The 16,658-nt window shown below is 42.8% G+C and overlaps 1 long non-coding RNA gene across 1 annotated transcript; it reads left to right on the top strand.

The window, feature by feature from the left end:
• Positions 1–4,850: 4,850 nt before the first annotated feature.
• LOC121271213 lies at positions 4,851–16,402 on the top strand. The gene is made up of 3 exons (XR_005941692.1): positions 4,851–4,918; positions 15,867–15,946; positions 16,335–16,402. It is a non-coding gene; the product is annotated as an uncharacterized LOC121271213 (long non-coding RNA).
• Positions 16,403–16,658: the final 256 nt, after the last annotated feature.

Below are 16,658 nucleotides of genomic sequence, written 5' to 3'. Positions count from 1 at the left end.
GAGACGAGTGACTTACCCTGGCAGAACGGAGGAGATCATTCATCCTCTTGCAGCACTGGGTGGCTGTCCTCTTCTGAAGAGCATTGGTGCTGATTACCGCCTCCCAAGCCTTTGGGGTTTTAGAACTTCCTGGTCATGCCGCTGCCCATCCTGCGGCTGGGTGGGGGGGGGTGGGGGTGGGGGGGTGGGTTGGTAGAGGACATCACAATGGGACTCCACGGCATCCAAAAGGTGTTCCAGTGACACATCACTGAACCTGGGGGCTGCTGTCTTTTTGCTTTTCGGGGCCATGTCTTCCCTGCAGTGGTCATGGGCTGGAAGCTCTGAGACGTGTGCACATGGCTGGATTTTATATCTAGTGACCTGCTGGATAAAGCAGCAAGGTGATAGCAGGAGGGTGAATGAGAGGCCGTCCACCTCGTATTTCCTGGGAATGCCTAAAACATGGAGCGGGTTTAGGATGATACGGTGTGAAAACCCACCAACGCGGCCAATGGGTAGAACATCGTTTTATATGGCCACTATCGCACTTAGTGCAAATCCAGGCTGATTTTGCCCCCAAAACACCGAAGATCTAAATCTACAAAGTTCAAACACCAAAGATTCCAAGCTGAAAACTCTAAAACTCCAAAGGCAAAAAAACCACAAAGATCAAAAACCCCAAAGATCAAAAACCCCAAAGATCAAAAACCCCAAAGATCAAAACTCCAAAGATCAAAACCCCAAAAGATCAAAGGCCCAAGGATCTAAAACCACCAAACAGATCCCAAGATCTAAACCCCATAGTTACAAACACTAAGATCCAGACTCTTAAAAATCCAAATGCTGTAGATCCAAATCCAAAGACCTAAAACCTACAGATCCAAACTTCAATGAACCAAAGATCTAAACACACTGGTTTCAAATTGTAAAGGCCACAGCCAGAGACTCGAGCACCATGACTCCAAACCCCAAGGATTCCAATCCCAAATATCACAACCCAAAAGATTTAAATGCTACAGGTTAAAATCCCTAAAGACTCAAACTGCAAAAAAAACAAGATCCAAACCCTATCGACTCAAACCCCATCGACCCAAACACCCTCGACCCCATCGACCCCAAACCCCATCGACCCAAACCCCCTTGACCCAAATCCCCTCGACCCAAACCCCCTCGACCCCAAACCCCCTCGACCCAAACCCCCTCGACCCCAAACCCCCTCGACCCAAACCCCCTCGACCTAAACCCCCTCGGCCCCAAACCCCATCGGCCCCAAACCCCCTCAACCCCAAACCCCCTTGACCCAATCCCCCTTGACCCAAACACCCTCGGCCCCAAAACCCCTCGACCCCAAACCCCATCGACACAAACCCCATCGACCCAAACCCCCTCAGCCCAAACCCCATCGGCCCCAAACCCCATCAGCCCAAACCCCATCAGCCCAAACACCTAACAGCCCAAACCCCATCAACCCAAACGCCCTCAATCCAAACCCCAAAGATTTCAACCTCAAATATCTAAAGTCAAAAATCCCAAACCAAAAAGTCTCGCATCCTATAGATCCAAACCCTGTAAATCCCATACCTAATGATCCAAACCTTAAAGATTCTATCACAGAAATATAAACTGCAAAGATTGAAACCCCAGATATCCAAACCCCAAAGATCTAAATCCAGAGATCCAAACATTTTAGCTCCCAAAACAATGATACAAATTTCAAATATTACAACCCAAAAGATCTAAACCCAAAGATCCCAATCACAAAAATCAAAACCCAAAGATCCCATTTCCAAAGATCAAAACCAAAGACCCCATTCCCAAAGGTCCAAACCCAAATATCCCAATCCCAAAGATCAAAACCAAAGATCCAAAACCCTATAGATCTAAACCCTCTAAGATGAAATCATAAAGATTCATACCCTATAGATCCAACCACAAAAGATCTACACTGAAAAGTTTCAAACCCTATAGAAACAATCCCCAAAATCCAAACATGATAGGCACAAACCCCTAAGTTCAAGATGTCTATGATCCCAAACCCTATATATCCAAATGCTGTATATCCAAACCCAATAGATCCAAATGCTACAGATCCAAATGCTATAGATCCAACCACTATAGATTCAAATGCCAAAGATCCAAACATTAGCAATCTGACCCCATAAGGTCCATACTCCAAAGATCCCAACCCCAAAAATCCCAAATCCTATAGATCCAAATGCTACAGATCCAAACCTTATAGATTCAAATGCCAAAGATCCAAACATTAGCAATCTGACCCCATAAGGTCCATACTCCAAAGATCCCAACCCCAAATCCCAAACCCTATAGACCCAAATGCAATAGATCCAAACCCCATAGATCCAAATGCTATAAATCCAAATCCTACAGATCCAAAAGCTATAGATCCAAATGCTACAGATTCATACTCCATAAATCCAAATGCTATAGATCCAAATCCTATAGATTCAAATGCCAAAGATCCAAACATTAGAGATCTGACCCCATAAGATCCATACTCCAAAGATCCCAACTGCCAAAATGCCAAACTCTATAGTTCCAAATGCTAGAGATTCAAACCCTATAGATCCAAATCCTATAGATCCAAACCATACAGATCCAAATGCTATAGAACCAAACCCTACAGATCCAAACCCTATAGATCCAAATCCTTTAGATCCAAGCTCTAGATACCCAAATTCTAATATTCTGAACCTGAAAAATCCAAACTGCAAAAATCCAAATGCCCAAAATGCAAACCCCAAAGATCCAATCCATAAGGATTCTACCCTAAAGACCCTATAGATTCAAGTCTCATATTTACAAATCCTAAATATACAAACCCCAAAGGCCCCAACACCAAAGATCACACCCCAAAAGATCCAAACACTATTGACGCAAACCATAAAAAAGAAACAAGGATCCAAACCTCATCAATTCAAAACACAAAATGCAAAGATCCTAAACCCACACACCATAGATCCAAGTCACAAAGATAACCACCCCACATACCCCAACCCCAAAGTTCTAAAGCCAAAGATCCAAAACCCCAAAGGTCCAAACCCTGTATATCCAAACCCTAAAACTCCAAATCCAAGATCCAAGTTCTATAGTCCCCAAAAAGTTCCTAAATCCCAAACTTTCAAACTCTATTGGTAAAAATCCTAAAGATCCAAAGTTCTAAAGATCCCAAACTCCCAAAGGTTCAAAATCCCAAATGAACCAAGCCCCAGAGATCCAACCCATTCTAAAGTCAAAATCCTATCGACTCAAAGACCAAAGACCAAACACCTATACGTGCAAATCCTAAAGATCCAACCCCTGTAGAACCAAATCCCAACGGTGCAAATTCCAAAGATCCCAAATCCCAAAGCCGTGGATCAAACCACAACCATCGTAATTCCCAAAATCCAAAGCCCTCAGGTCGAAAAGATTGAAAACAGCAAAGGCCCCAATCTAATGATCCAGGAGAAATCCAAATCTGAAAGATCCAAATCTTAAGAGACCCAAACCCCAATGATCCAAATCTCAAAGTTTCAGAATCCAAGAATCTACACCCCAACGATCCCATCCCCAAGGATTCAAACCCTACAGGTCCCAACCCTGTAGATTCAGACATAGAGCCAAAGATCCCAATCCCAAAGATTGCAAAGCCTAAAGGTGCAAACTACAAAACTGGGATTCCAAAAGAGAGGCGTGCATCAGGAATCAAAGCCCCGCCGATTGCAGACAACGAGGGTCCAAATCCCATTGAGCCAAGCCTCAAACCGGCGGGGGGGGGGGGGGGGGGGGCGGAAGTAATTTGTCAGGGAGAGTGGAGCCATGGCAACGCCTGGAGATAGTACCTCGTGATCCCCTGGTCCCAACCAGAACTGGTGAGGAATTCTCAGCGAGCAGCAGGCGGTGCTGGGCTGTTTCCACCGGGCAGAGGTGAGTGGCTGGGACGATGAAGGTGAGAAGCTGGTTCTAGCCGCAGCCCAGGGTGGGATGGTCGGGACTGGAAGAAGGATTCCCGGATAAAGTTGAGTGACCCGCAGCGCGCCCGTTGGAAAAGCCTTTGGGGGGGGGGGGGGGTGGAAACTCCGAAGAGTCGGTTGACTGTGGAGCCTCGCCCGCAGTTGGAGAACACTCTGGGGCGCACTGAGACTTGGTGCCAACGACAAACTCTTGAGACCCAGGTAAGCTGCAGCCTTGCCATTGAGGCGACCCCACTATGCCTGGACGGGCTACCTCGAGGCTGGGTGAGCTGTGGTTGAAGGTGGTGGAGAGGAGATTGGGGTGGGGGGAATATTGTACTCCAGGATGCTGCTGCTGCTGCTGATAGAGAGAGGGAGAGAGAGAGTTTGAGGTGTCCGGGAGGAATTCCTGTGGAGGATCTGAGGGGAGTGGGTCTCCTGCTTCACGGTGGGGCTGCATTGTTCAGTGGCTGCGGTTTGGGACATCACACACACACACACACACACAGACCCGAATCCAGGTGATCCCAAAGCCCAGGGAGCAGCACATGGAAACAGGTGGGGTGGACAAAAGGACAGGGACCCCCCCAGGCCACCTCCTTGTCCACTCATTCATATCTAACTTGACAATGAAAAACAGAGAGGGGGGGGGGGGGTAAAAAATAAATAAAAAGTGGACGAGTGCCGAACCTTGTGTCGTTTTCGATAACCTTCCAAATCTGGGAACGGGACAGAAAACAGAATCCCGGGGTTTCCCAGCTCAGATCCCAGTCTGATCCCCAATGCGGGATTAACAACGTGTGAGCGATTGGGTTCCAGACTTGGATCAATGCACACAAACTACAGACCCCATCCTCCAAAAAACATATATATATATATATATAAATATATAAAATAAACCCAGCAGAAACTAACCGGAGAGCTGGAGAATTTGTCAATTTCACGGGCTGGTCGATTTCAGTCCGTGTGAGTTTCTGTCCTGGGTGAGTTTATTTATCCCTGGTCATGGTTATTAAGACACCCCCTCTCTTTCTCTCTCTCTGATCATTTCTTGTTTTAAACTCTGCAACTATGAACCCATAGATAGAGAGAGCACCAGGAAACCAGCTCCCTGAATAATGTCAGCTTCGGAAATTTTATCCGTCTAGTCCAAACCCTCCTCAGAACATTGAGAGAGAGAAAAAAAATCCGACACGTGCCCGGGTTAAGATGTGGAGTTTGAACTTCATAAAACAGTCCCTCTCACCAGAAGCTTGAACGGGATCCCTCTCCGTTCAGTCTGCCCCCCTGATAGCACGGACTGAGTTGTGTTCAGCCGCCACAAAGCTGGTCTATATTAATTATTCCTTCACACGCCTTCTCTCTGTGCAGCATTTCTAACACATTATACATTTCAAAACAGATTCAGAGATTCAAACTACACAGAGCTCTATATCCAGAAATATAAGAATTATATTAGATATGATATTGATATTGTATTACATATTATATACAGATATTATTGAATATATTGATATTATATTACGTACTTTATATAGATATCATTGAATATATTGATATTATACTGAATACATTAATATAGCGATATTATATGTTCGATATTATATAAATATAGAAATTAGATATATTAGATTATGTAGCTATTATAGACGTATTAGATATTATGTAGGTATCATGTTGATATGTAGATATTTATTATTTTATTAGTATTAGATATTATCAGATATATTAAATATTATTGGATTATATTTAGATATAATAGCTAATGTGTAGCGCTTATATAGGTGTAAGAATTTTATCTTTGGAAGTTAAATCAGATGTAACATTATGGATATAATATTCATAATATATAACTGGATGTACTATAAAATATTAGAATTGAGATTTATATAAATGATGCTTATTATAGAGATAATTATAGAGATTTATTAAATCAGAGATCACTTATGATCAGATCATAATAGATACATTTATAATTATTATTTGAATATATTTCTTTGTTAATTGTAGAGATTTGCATATAAACATTTCAATTAGATCAAAATTCGATGATTAAGTCAACACATTTATGAGATTAGTTAGATATTTATAGATTAAATTATTTAGATTGCATTAAATTAGATTAAGATGGAAATATTTGACCTTCCATTTTCGGCGTCTTATTTTTGTTCAAATTTCTTCAATGATGCCCCTGTTTGTTTTTCCATCTAATTCCTTCCATTATTCCCACTGTCCCAGTTTAATTCCGTTTTCAGTCTCCCTCTCCACCGCTTCCTTGGGACGGTCCCCGTCTCTCCCCTTGTCCGGTTGAGCCGCTCCCCAGGGCGGCTGAACAGTCCACCTCCCTCGCTCCCTCCCTCCCTCCCCCTCTCCCTCGGTACTCCTGGTCAGACCGCTGCCTCCTGACCCCAACAATTCCCTGTAACGGAGCAGATGTCACAACACAAAACAAAAAAAACCTCACCACTAAAAAAAAATCTGGGAGACTCGCCGACAACAAATAGAAACCCCGGAGCGAGTTCAGATTGAAATTGCCAGTTTAATACAAATTAACCCACGAGAGATTCACATAGACGGCGAAAAATGAGTTTGAAATTCCCCACCCTGAAATGGGAATGCAGGAGAAAGGAGGGGGCCAATATTGGAATAATCCCGGTATCGTTTAAAATGCGCAATAATTTAACTTAAACCTGCACGATGTGTTAAATCTGTGAACAGATGAGGTGAGGTCAGAAAGAGATTTGTTTCGACTCAATTAGCCCCTTCGTTAATTCGTGGGCTTTTTACCCGAGCACCTCCCAGTTTATCTGAATGGGTTGGTAAACTGGGCAGTGAAAACAGATGCCCAGAAGCGACTGAGTCCGACCTTTCCTTCAGTTACTTATTAAACAACCTAACCTCGGGCTTTCGTGTACAGTTTTGTTTTTGCCAGGCTTTTGTGTGGAGGGGATTCCACAACCTCCTTCCCTTCCCTTGCCAGACATCCCCCTGTCAGCCTGCCCCATAGTTCAGCCGGGGAGTATGGGGTCGTCCTAGATAACCACCGGCCCCGAAGTCGCTCCTGAGAACCAGGTTGGAGCAGAACTGACCAACTCGGAAAAGCACCGGGAACAAGTTTAAAAGTTCGTGTTACAGAAGGGTGTGATTACCGGAGCCTTGCCCCTGTCTGATACCTCAGTATTTAAACCCCCTTGGTTGAAATTATGACAGTTCGGAATGAAACATTATTTTGAGATTATCAATATTAATTTTAACAGTAAATTATGTGTAATAAATATTTATACATAGTGAGAATTGCATTGGATTGCAACTGGTGCTGCCTAGTATTTGAACACAATACTCATTTAGTTAACCTGGGAGATTCTTCAGTAAATCCCACAAATGCTATATATTAATTAATTATTATTATATAATTCCCAGCGCACATACACTCCATGAAATAAATATTCTCAGCACATATATTAACCTCAATGTACATATCTTATTATAATTACATATTGTAAATGTATAATAATATTCTACATATATAATCTCTATATATATTTTCAGGAGACAAACCATCAGTAGTATATTAATCTATGTATATCAGTTATAATCTCAGTATACATATTCTCAGTATCTGTAACGTTTTCAGTATATGGCAGCTATACTGTTGGGAATATTATTCACAATATTCTCTAGTTTTGTGAATCTTCATTGTATCAAATTCTTAGCATAATATGCAGAATTACAGCTCAGAAACAGGACATTCATACTGGTATCTGGTGGTGTTCATGTTCCAGTCCATCCTTATCTCATCCTATCAGCATTCCCATCCATCCCTGTCTCCCCTCAAGTTTATTAACATACACTCCAAATGCATCTCTGTCAGTCGCCTCAACAGATTGTGGTAGCAAGCTCCTCATTTTCAGTGCTCTGAATGTGAAGGTATTTCTCCTGAATTCCACATTGCATTTATCAATATTTGAATATTGAAATATATTTTAAGGTAAGATATGTAAACTTCTCAAAAAATTAACTAATCTGTTCAAGAATCCAATAGAGTTTGTTATAATTAATTCTCCTTTTTAAATATCTGTAGAGATTATAGCGGACAGATTCTCTTCAATAATCGATAGATTTATTGGGGACTGTGTGTCTTTAATAAACTGATCAAGTGTTCATTGGAAACAGTGTCTCTTTAACAGTCTGAGTGAGAGTTAATCAGGGATAGTCTCTCTTTAATAATCTGTGGAGAGTTTACTGGAGACAGTCTTTATTGATCTATTGAGTGTTTACTGGGGACAATCTCTAATAATCTGTGCAGAGTTTATTGAGGACAGTCTCTCTTTAATAATCTGTGAAATGTTTATTGGGGATAGCCTATCTTTAATAATCTGTGGAATGTTTATTGGGGACAGTCTCTCTCTTTAATAATCTGTAAAGAGTATATTCGGGACAGTCTGTCTTTCACAATCTGCTCGAGGTTATTGGGGACAATATGGCTTTAATAATCTGTATATTGTTTATTGGGGACAGTACCTATTTAATAACCTGTGAATAGTTTGTTCGGGACAGTCTCTGTTTAATAACCTGTCCAGTGTTTATTGGGGGCAATCTCTGTTTTGTAAACTGTGCAGTGTTTACTGGGGACAGTCCCTCTTTAATAATCTGTGTGTTTATTGGGGACAATCTCTCTTCAATAGTCTGATTGGGAGTTTATTGGATACAGTCTATCTTTACTACTCTGGAGAGCTTTTCAGGAACAGTCTCTCTTAATATTCTGTGTATTGTTTATTGCGGACAGTCCATTTTAATAATCTGTGAACAATTTATTGGGGACAGTCCCTGTTTACTAATTAGTGGACTGCTATTGGGGTCAGACTCTCTTTAATAATCTGATCAAGAGTTTATTGGGGACAATATCTCTTTAATAATCTGTTTATTGGATACAGTTTATCTTTATTACATTGTGGAGAGTTTTTCAGGGATGGTCAGTCTTAATAATAGGTGGAGGATTAATTTGATACCTTCACTCTTTAATAATCTGATCGAGAGGGTATTGGGGACAGTCTCTTATTAATCTGTGGAGTGTTTTACTGGAGACAGTCTCTTTTTATTAATATGTGGAGGGTTTATTGGGGACAGTCTCTCTCTTCAGTAATCTGGGGAGTGTTTATTAGGGACAGTCTCGCTTTAATAATCTGTGAAGAGTATATTCAGGACAGGCTGTCTTTCACAATCTGCTCAAGGTTATTGGGGACAATATATCTTTAATAATCTGTGTATTGTTTATTGGGGACAGTACCTATTTAATAACCTGTGAACAGTTTGTTCGGGACAGTCTCTGTTTAATAACCTGTCCAGTGTTTATTGGGGGCAGTCTCTGTTTTGTAATCTGTGCAGTGTTTACTGGGGACAGTCCCTCTTTAATAATCTGTGTGTTTATTGGGGACAGTCCCTCTTCAATAGTCTGAACGGGAGTTTATTGGATACAGTCTATCTTTACTACTCTGGAGAGCTTTTCAGGAACAGTCTCTCTTAATATTCTGTGTATTGTTTATTGCGGACAGTCCATTTTAATAAACTGCGAACAATTTATTGGGGACAGTCCCTGTTTACTAATTAGTGGACTGCTATTGGGGTCAGACTCTCTTTAATAATCTGATCAAGAGTTTATTGGGGACAGTATCTCTTATAATAATCTGTTTATTGGATACAGTTTATCTTTATTACTCCGTGGAGAGTTTTTCAGGGATAGTCGGTCTTAATAATAGGTGGAGGGTTAATTTGATACCTTCACTCTTAAATAATCTGATCGAGAGGGTATTGGGGACAGTCTTTTTATTAATCTGTGGAGTGTTTATTGGCAACCGTATGTGTAATAATCTGTGGAGTGTTTATTGGGGACAGTCTGTATTTAATAAACTGTGGAGAGTTTTTGGGGACAGTCTCTTTAATCCATGGAGTGTTTACTGGGGACAATCTCTCTTTAATATCCTGTGAAAAGTATATTTGGGACAGTCTCTCTTTCACAATCTTTCTTAAAAAGAATTGTGTAGTGTTTATTGGGGACAGCAGCTCCTTACTAATCTGTGGGCTTTTAATTGTAGTCAGTCACTCTTTGATAATCTGATCAATAGTTTACTGGGGACTGTGTCTCTTTAATAATCTCAGGACTGTTTATTCAGGACAGTCTCTTTTAATAATCTGTGCAGTGTATATTGGGGGCAGTCCCTTTTTAATAATCTGTAGAAAGTTTATTCAGGGCAGGCTCTTTAATAATCTGGGGTGTTTATTGGGGACAGTCTCTTTCATAATCTCTAGGGTGTTTATTGGGGACAGTCTCTCTTTAATAATCTGTGGGGTGTGTTATTACACAGCAGTTGGTAAAGGCTGAGTTATTTGAAACCCCAGAGGGAAACTTTAAACAACTGTCATAACCTATAATTTAAATGGTATATTTGAGGTGCATCTCTAAATTCAGGAATCAGACCACTAGTACTTGAACGGTTTTATATCAAACTACACGAGAGATTTATTAATTTAGACAAGTTAATTTAAATATATACACATGGCTTCAACTTTCTACTATCATAACTTTTAATAAATTCCCAAACTAATCTCCATTAAGGCAACAACAACCCATAGACTTTAAGCAGACACCAGGCAAAGCATTTTCACCGTACAAATTCAAAATGAGGTTCCTTTCACTTTGATTCCTGTGCAGACTGTTGCAGGCTTACAGCTTTGATCTTACATTGCCTCTGCTCTGCACACAGAAAACTGCTATTGGTTATACCCAGCACATCTCATTGAATGTAAATTCTCATTGTGTCACCAGCCCCTTTGAACTCCACCTCTTCTGACAATAAAACTCCTTTCATTGTACCAATTTTATTAGTAATGTAAACAGTGCTTGGTCTTTGCTAGCTAGGTGCCAGATTTCACTCCCCTTCTTGAATGTTCTATTCAACAAAATGCAAATGCGCTTTACCTCTCTTACATCTCAAAACTAGTGTACATCAAAGCAAAAGGCAAAATACTGCAGATCCTGGAACTCTGAAATAAAAACAAAAAATGCTGGAAAAACTCAGCAGGTCTGATAGCATCTGTGAAGAGAAAGACAGGGTTAATGTTTCAAGTCCGTATGACTCTTCTTCAGAGCTCTGTTTGTTTTTGTTATACATCAAAGCACCCAGACTCATTGGCTTTAATCCAATTAAGGCACACCCACAAACTAAACCTCTATTTAATAAAAATTAAATTCCAACATTATATACATTAATAGCATAATGGCAGGTGTTTATTGGGGACAGTCTCTCTTTAATAATCTCTGGGGTGTTTATTGGGGACAGTCTCTCTTTAATAATCTCTGGGGTGTTTATTGGGGACAGTCTCTTGTTAATAGTCTGTGGGGAGTTCATTGGAGTCAATCTTTCTTTCACAATCTATAGAGAGTGTAATGGGGACAGTCTCTCTCTAATAATCTGATCGAGTGTTTGTTGGGGACAGTGTCTCTTTAATAATCTGTAGAGTGTTGACTAGGGACAGTGTCTGTTTAATGAGTTGATAGCTCTTTAAACCCATGTTTTACTGTACATTCTGTTGTGGCAGTGTTTGCTGGGGCAGTTTTAGAGGGAGCTTTACTGTCTATCTTACATGTTCTGTACCTCCCCCAGGAAGTGTTTGATGCTGGCACTTGTTGACCAGAATGGACATTAACAACCCAGAATTCAAAGAGCACTGGTTAAATATTTAATCCTGTGGCTAGAATTAATCTAATAACAGCACATCCATATTAATCTCTGATGCTGCATTGTGCTCAACCATCTGACCCAGTGTAATTGTCCTCCACATATTATAGTGAGATTGCTAGGTTCACATCCAAGCACAGGTCAGTCCGACTCTCTATCCTAAATCCATACTGCATCCTGAGCAGCAATGTTGACAACCATTTTTATTGAAAAGGTGGATGGTCAAAAATGAATTCATTACAAACAATAAAATAGGAGTCTAAGGAAACAGGAAGAGGAAATGGGGAGAATGTTTTCTAGGTAGTAGGGGAAGAGCAGGGAAGGAGAGAGAGAAAGCAAGGCTGAAAAGGAGAGACAGAGGCCGATATATACAGAAAGAGATAGGCAGAATGAGATAAGGATCAGGTGATGTGAACCATTTTTGAAATGTTATGCATTCTTGTTTATTTTAGGTGCGATGGGTTATCATTAATTGACATAATACAGCCACAGATGTGTGCCTGATTCAGGTTACATTGCTGTTCCTGTAAGCACTGTTGATTGTGAGACAAAAGCAAAAGAAAACAGGGAACCCAGGGAGCCTGAGTTTCCCTTGCAGCATTTTAAAGAGTTAAATTGTTCAAAGGCATTGTTCAACGTCCCCTTGACATTCAATGGCATTACCATCACTGAATCCCCCACTATCAACATTACCATCGCTGAATCCCCCACTATCAACATTACCATCGCTGAATCCCCCACTATCAAAATTACCATCGCTGAATCCCCCACTATCAACATCCTGGGGGTTACCATTGACCAGAAACTGAACTGGACCAGCCATATGAATACCGTGGCTACAAGAGCAGGTCAGAGGCTGGGAATTCCACAGTGAGTAACTCACCTCCTGGCTCCCCAAAGCCTGTCCACCATCTGCAAGGCACAAGTCAGGAGTGTGATAGAATGCTCTCTGCTTGCCTGGATGAGGGCAGCTCCAACAACACTCAAGAAGCTTGACACAGTCCAGGACAAAGCAGCCCATTTGATTGGCACCACATCCACAAACATTCACTCCCTCTAACACCGACGCACAGTAGTAGCAGTGTGTACCATCTACAAGATGCACTGCAGGAACTCACCAAGGCTCCTTACACAGCAACTTCCAAACCCACAACCTCTACCATCTAGAAGGTCAAGGGTAGCAGATAGATGGGAACACCACCACCTGGAAGTTCCCCTCCAAGTCACTCACCATCCTGACTTGGAAATATATCACCGTTCCTTCACTGTCGCTGGGTCAAAATCCTGGAATTCCCTCCCTAACAGCAATGTGGGTGTACCTACACCACATGGACTGCAGCGGTTCAAGAAGGCAGCTCACCACCACCTTCTCAAGGGCAACTAGGGATGGGCAATAAATGCTGGATGAGGGTGTGGTTGTAGGGACAAGCAAGCAGTGATAGGAGCAGATCATCAAAAGATGTCACAGACAAAAGAACAAAGAGGTGTTGAAGGTGGTGATATTATCTAAACAAATGTACTAATTAAGAATGGATGACAGGACACCAAGGTACAGCTCTAGTGAGGGTGGGGTGGAAAGACTAACAGGGCATAAAAGGTATAGATTTAAAAATAATGGAAATAGGTGGGAAAAGAAAAATCTATATAAATTATTGGAAAAAACAAAAGGAAGGGGGGAGAAACGGAAAGGGGGTGGGGATGGAGGAGGGAGCTCATGACCTAAAGTTGTTGAACTCAATATTCAGTCCGGAAGGCTGTAAAGTGCCTAGTCGGAAGATGAGGTGCTGTTCCCCCAGTTTGTGTTGGGCTTCACTGGAACAATGCAGCAAGCCAAGGACAGACATGTGGGCAAGAGAGCAGGGTGGAGTGTTGAAGTGGTAAGCAACAGGGAGGTTTGGGTCTTTCTTGCGGACAGACCAAAGGTGTTCTGCAAAGCTGGCGTCCAGTTTACGTTTGGTCTCTCCAATGTAGAGGAGACCACATTGGGAGCAACGTATACAGTAGACTAAGTTGGGGGAAATGCAAGCGAAATGCTGCTTCACTTGAAAGGAGTGTTTGGGCCCTTGGACGGTGAGGAGAGAGGAAGTGAAGGGGCAGGTGTTGCATCTTTTGCGGTTGCATGGGGAGGTGCCATAGGTGGGGGTTGAGGAGTAGGGGGTGGTGGAGGAGTGGACCAGGGTGTCCTGGAGGGAATGATCCCCACGGAATGCCGACAGGGGGCATGAAGGAAAGATGTGTTTGGTGGTGGCATCATGCTGGAGTTGGCGGAAATGGCAGAGGATGATCCTTTGAATGCGAAGGCTGGTGGGGTGATAAGTGAGGACAAGGGGGACCCTATCATGTTTCTGGGAGGGAGGAGAAGGCTAGAGGGCGGATGCGTGGGAGATGGGCCGGACACGGTTGAGGGCCCTGTCAACTACCGTGGGTGGAAAACCTCGGTTAAGGAAGAAGGAGGACATGTCAGAGGAACTGTTTTTGAAGGTAGCATCATCGGAACAGATGCGACGGAGGCAAAGGAACTGAGAGAATGGGATGGAGTCCTTACAGGAAGTGGGGTGTGAGGAGCTGTAGTCGAGGTAGCTGTGGGAGTTGGTAGGCATGTAATGGATATTGGTGGACAGTCTATCACCAGAAATTGAGACAGAGAGGTCAAGGAAGGGAAGGGAAGTGTCAGAGATGGACCACGTGAAAATGATGGAGGGGTGGAGATTGGAAGCAAAATTAATAAATTTTTCCAGGTCCCGACGAGAGCATGAAGCAGCACCGAAGTAATCATCGATGTACTGGAGAAAGAGTTGTGGGAGGGGGCCGGAGTAGGACTGGAACAAGGAATGTTCCACATACCTCATAAAGAGACAGGCATAGCTGGGGCCCATGCGGGTACCCATAGCCACACCTTTTATTTGGATTTTATATGAATTCCAATTCATACTTTAAAAAGCAAAACTTGCAATTATATAGTGCCTTTCACAACCTCAGGATAGAACAAAGTGCTTTACAACCCATAAAGTACTTTTAAAATGCTGTAATGTGGGGAATGTGGCAGCCAATTGCACACAGCAAGCTTCCACAACCAGCCAAGTGATGCATGGTCAGATAATCTGTTTTAGAGATCCTGGTTGAGGGATAAATATTGGCCAGGACCTTGGGGAGAACACCCCTGCTGTTCTACACCCACCCTTTTTTTAAATTCCTTCACAGGATGTGGGCATTGCTGTCTAGGCCAGCATCAATTTCCCAACCCTAATTGCCCTTGAGAAGGTGGTGGGTGAGCTACCTTCTTGAACTGCTGCAGTCCATGTGGTGTTGGTATACCTAGAGTACTGGGAGGGAGAGAGTTCCATGATTTTGACCCAGAGGCGGTGAAGGAATGGAGATATATTTCCAAGTCAGGATGATGTGTGTGGCAAGGAGGGGAACTTCCAGGTGGTGATGCTCCCATGTGTTGCTGCCCTTGTCCTTCTAGGTGGTAGTAGTTGTGGGTTTGGAAGGTGCTGTCTAAGGAGACTTGTTGAGTTCCTACAGTGCATTTTGTAGATAGTACACACACTGCTGCTACTGTGTGTCAGTGGTGGAGGGAATGGAGCGAATGTTTGTGGATGTGGTACCAATCAAACGGGCTGCTTTGCCCTGGATGATGTCAAGCTTCTTTAGTGCTGTGGGAGCTGCACTCATCCAGGACAGTGGAGAGTATTCCATCACACTCCTGACTTGTGCCTTGTAGATGGTGGGCAGTTTTGGGGAGTCAGGAGGTGAATTACTTGGCGCAGGAGCCTCTGACCTGCTCTTGTAGCCACAGTGTTTATATGGCTGGTCCAGTTCAGTTTCTGGTCAAGGATGTTGATAATGGGGGATTCAGTGATGGTTGTGCCATTGAATGTCGAGGGGTGATGGTTGGATTCTCTCTTGTTGGAGATGGTCATTGCCTGGCACCTGTGTCTAAAAATCTATCTATTTCCTTCTTAAATATATTCAGTGACTTGGCCCTCCACAGCCTCTGTGATAGAGAATTCCACCTGATGGACAAACAGCTTGCCCCTCAGTGAGCCCAACAGATTCCGGTTTCAAACAACATTGCTTCTTCTTTAATCATAGTTCGAGATGTACAGCCGTCTGCCATAAGCCCAAAGTTGGTTGAATATACTGGACCTGTTCTGTTTACAACTGATGTGAGATTTATCTATTAACTTGACAGGTTTGTATCACTGAATGTGCCAGGAAACATGAAAACAGAAGAGACTCCCACGTGTCTGAAACAACAAACACTCGATCCCGGTGAGTATTTGTTCCTCATAAGCCTGTTATTTTCTCCCGATAAATGACTTTCGAGTGTCCACCTTTGTGCCCATTGGTCACAGGATCAATACGTCAGGCATGAGATACTTGGACCTGGACGTTAGATCTGGGCATAGTCCAAGTGCATGGGTGCGTGAGACATGGGGTTGCTCCCACACACCAGCTACTGTTGTCCTTCCAGGTGATGGAGGTTGCAGGTGTGGGAGGTGCTGTTAAAGATTTGATGAGTGTGGCAATCCTCTAGACCGCACGCACTGCAGCTATGGTGCACCAGTGACGGAAGGGCTGGTGGATGAGGGCAGGGGCTGATCTGCATGACGATAAAGGAAACTATTTTATGAACTCATTACGGAATGTTGTTGTCTAGGCTCAGAGCAGGAACCAGACCAGATGTGTGCGGGCTGCAAAGTTCCCATCACTGACCGCTATCTCCTACGGGTCAATGAGCGATCCTGGCATGAAGCATGTTTAAAATGTACATCTTGTCAGCAGCCACTCTCTGGTACCTGCTACTGCCGGGACCGGCAGCTGTACTGCAAACAGGACTACGAAAAGTAAGACTCCTGGTTTTATTAATTCATCTTCATTCAGTGTTCTGGGATTGTAAAGAATTGCTGATGATTTTGGGATGTTGATGAACTTTGGATTGCTGCAGTATTGCAATGAATTGTGGATTATTCTGGAATTGTGA

Source organism: Carcharodon carcharias, chromosome 30 (assembly GCF_017639515.1).
Source record: "Carcharodon carcharias isolate sCarCar2 chromosome 30, sCarCar2.pri, whole genome shotgun sequence".
In the NCBI taxonomy this organism is placed as follows: Eukaryota; Metazoa; Chordata; class Chondrichthyes; order Lamniformes; family Lamnidae; genus Carcharodon; species Carcharodon carcharias.
Note: the sequence above shows the minus strand (reverse complement) of the source record. Positions and strands in the feature narration are given on the sequence as shown.